General features: G+C 45.8%; 1 long non-coding RNA gene across 1 annotated transcript; it reads right to left on the reverse strand.

Moving 5' to 3' along the window:
- Positions 1–480: 480 nt before the first annotated feature.
- Positions 481–3,136, reverse strand: LOC146784434 (uncharacterized). Its single transcript, XR_014970660.1, has 3 exons — positions 3,088–3,136; positions 1,533–1,649; positions 481–595 (listed from the first exon to the last, which is right to left on the reverse strand). It is a non-coding gene; the product is annotated as an uncharacterized LOC146784434 (long non-coding RNA).
- Positions 3,137–3,450: the final 314 nt, after the last annotated feature.

The raw sequence follows: 3,450 nt of genomic DNA on the forward strand, positions 1-3,450 counted from the left end.
AAATTATTGAAATCAAACACAGGCTATGGGCGGCCATGCACCAGCAAGGAAACAGTGTGATGTAAAACAGTTACCCCACCTACAAAACATTAACAACATTGCATGTAACATAGAAAAATATATTTAATTTACCCTAACAAATAAACTAAACCCACAAAAGCTGACCCACCCACCTCCCTAACCCCAACCACTGTCCACAGTAGAAAAAAGTCAAACGCCAAACGGGTAAAGAACAGGAATTAAAAAAGGGGCAGTGACAGGGACTAACTGGTGGGGCGGGACTGGAGGAGGACACGCATCTGGCACATCTCGTCCTCTAAATGGGCGACGCGGCGTCTAAGGCCGCGGCAGTTGCAGCCACAGTGGGGGGGCACCGGAGATGACACGGTGGCGGCGGGCAGCCGCAGGCGGTGGCGCCATACCGCTGGAGGGCGGTGGCTGGGGCCCGGGGCACTGGAGGAGGCTTCAATAGCTGCTGCAGTCTCCTCCTCCTCCTCGGCTAGGACCACCAGCCGCCGGTATTCATGCTGGATTGCCTCCAGCTTCCGGCGCCGTGCCTTGGCGGCCAACTCCTTCCGGTTGAGTTTCGGAGTTGCTGTGTATCAAAAAGAAAAAAACAAGACAATTGTAAAATATAGTCTTAATAAAACAGTAGGACAAGGTCATTATTTATACACATAGTGGCATGGTAGAGTAGCACTATAAAATAAAGCACAGTAGTATATAACATTTTAAATGGCGCCCGTCCTTCTTCCTTCCACCTGTCTTAGCGGAGTTGAAATCAGATAGATGAGGCCATTGGTTACTCAATACTCCGGCTCCTAGTCCTATACCAATTAAAGGGAATTCTAGTCTTCTAGTTCACTCTTCAAACGTCCCCAAGAACTCATACTTACTTACGACATCGGATAGCGGGCGGACTTTGTCCACCCGCCATCCGACTGCTAAAAAGGGTGGGGGTCCCGTGGGGACAATTAATTAGGATGATGCGCCCGGCACAGTGGCGGGCGCACCCTGTTTTTTTTAATTAAAATTCTGGTTGGCTTTGCTGAAAGCAATGCTAAAATGTTGTGCTGCTTTTCCAAGCACAACATGACGGTTCCCGCACGGAGCCTGTCACGTTTTGCTTTGAAAGTCGGGGGGGTACCATAGCATCGGTAGGTACCCTCCATGGGGGCCCCCAAGCATACTCTGCAATGTTTGCATGCCTTTCATTGGCGGACGGCAATGCCGCCACGCAAAGGCATTCCAAAATGCAGATTATATGGCTGGCGGTGTGGTGAGAGAGACACCACCGCCATATTGAACCCTTTTCCGCCTGGACATGTCTGAATATTTTCTACAGGGATGGCGGGAGGTTTGCCCCTGCGGTGACGGCAGTGAATTCCAGCTGGCCCGGCGGGGGCAATACGCCCACCATCCTAATGGGGCCCTAAGTCACAACTGTACAGTATACATATACATACAGTACACCCTTGCAGTGAGTGTGCTGTCAAGTTCAACAATAGTTAAAGATTATGAATCTAACTTACCACCGCCTGCCACTGGTGCTGCCACTCCCCCTACCGCTCCGTTGCTATCTGCAACTGCCGCATCCTCGCCCTCGGCGTCGCCTTCGCTGGCCCCAGCAATGGTGGTCGGTAGTGCGCCTAGAAAACATTACACATTTATTAGGCGTCATATACACCTCCCCCCTATTGATCAGTAGCAAGGTTGAAAAATGAGTTAATACTAACATACATCACTAGTACAAATCAGGTAGTAGTAGAGTAGACACTAATAGTTATATGATCATTGTAGCCTTTGCTTGATTAGCTCTAGCCATGCACATGTGACGTTACCTTTACCTTGCAGCTTCTTAAGACACCTTTGAGCCCACATGACACTGCTACTGTCTAGTCTACGCGCTGCGTACAAGCGGTCAACAAACATTAACAAGCCACTTTTTTAGGAAGAACTGGTGTACTACTGTTACTGTTAGTCCATATTGCTTATCCATAGATGCTACACTTTTTGGCACGGCTGAGAAATGCTTGCAAGTTGCAATATACTAACGCACACCATTTCTTTTTTCGCATTACAGACGCAAGATTCCCTTCTACGAACCAGAGCTTCTGAACGATGCACCAACTACCAGTACTAGGTTCTTCTGAGGTGAGGGGTCCCTTCACTCACATCTTCATTTATAAATGTATATAAACTAAATTGCTATGGGATGGTGGTGCTGCCTTCCACCACTGTTCAGTTATCATGATTTAATTCCCAACTGTATAAGTGTAACAATGTATATTGTTTTAATGTTATTGATTTGCCGGTTGGTGCTGCTAAGAAAACAGTGTACAGACCTTCTCAAATTGAAATAAACATTTTAAACTTACATATACTTCATGGTATTTGGTGTGGAGTGGACTAAGTTACACGAGTGAGCAAATTAAAGTAAGGGTGTGCATGTGAATTGCTTCCACGACAGAGGTTGGGTGTGTTATGTTCTGGGTTGTCTACTTGTTGGGTATCTTGGGGGGAGGGTTCCGAGACCTAATAGGTATGACAAGACAGTACTATAGTCAAGCAGTGGAATTGTGGTGGGTGCGGAATTTCTGATTGAGGTGTGCAAGGAAGGTCCAACCTACCATCACCAACATCCTATTTTCTGGTGCAAATGTATGTGCAAGATCCCTACAACAATGGTATGTCCTATAGGGTATCATATCAAAATATTAAGAAATCTGGTAGGGCTGTTGCTGTGAATTTTCAAAGCCTCAACATCAATAAGAGTAAAAGTAGTACAAGACAACGACCCAACGGATTGTACGAGCTACTGGTGAATATGAGTTTTATATTACAACCTTTCACAAAGAGTGGCACTGGCCAACTGGGCAAGACTAGCTACTACAGTACAGACAGACTGATAGTATGTAGTAGTACTCAGTCATCATAGCGGAGGCAGGGATAAGATTTTTGAAACCGTACAGATCGAAGGATAATTGGTGGTAAAAAAATAGCATTTGGAAACACACTATAGTTCGGGAGAAATGGGGCAGTAAAAGTTATGGAATAAGAAATATTATTAAAAACAAGAAGATTTACTGGGGCCAGCAGAGGAGCCCTCAGCGGTGTCCTCCTGGTGGTGTTCCTGTCCCGCCAACTGCCCAGTCCCTGTCGGTCTGCCCCTGGGTGCTGATGGACAGGAAAGATATAAGAAAGAGACAAACATTGATGGATGGTGTCAAACAAATACAATATTTTTCAATAACGGTCAAAAAACACTTATGTAAACAACAATTGCAATAACTACAGTGACCGATCTCATCTGGTCAACATGTAATATCGGGGGATTCGCAGTTCGACTACTTAAGTTACTATTTATCAACAGTAATCCAGTCTTCCATTCTGATTCCAGAAAACTAAGTTACAACTAAGCCTAAGTAGTAGTACAACGTACCACCCAAC

The sequence above is a fragment of the Triturus cristatus genome, chromosome 11 (assembly GCF_964204655.1).
Source record: "Triturus cristatus chromosome 11, aTriCri1.1, whole genome shotgun sequence".
NCBI lineage: Eukaryota > Metazoa > Chordata > Amphibia > Caudata > Salamandridae > Triturus > Triturus cristatus.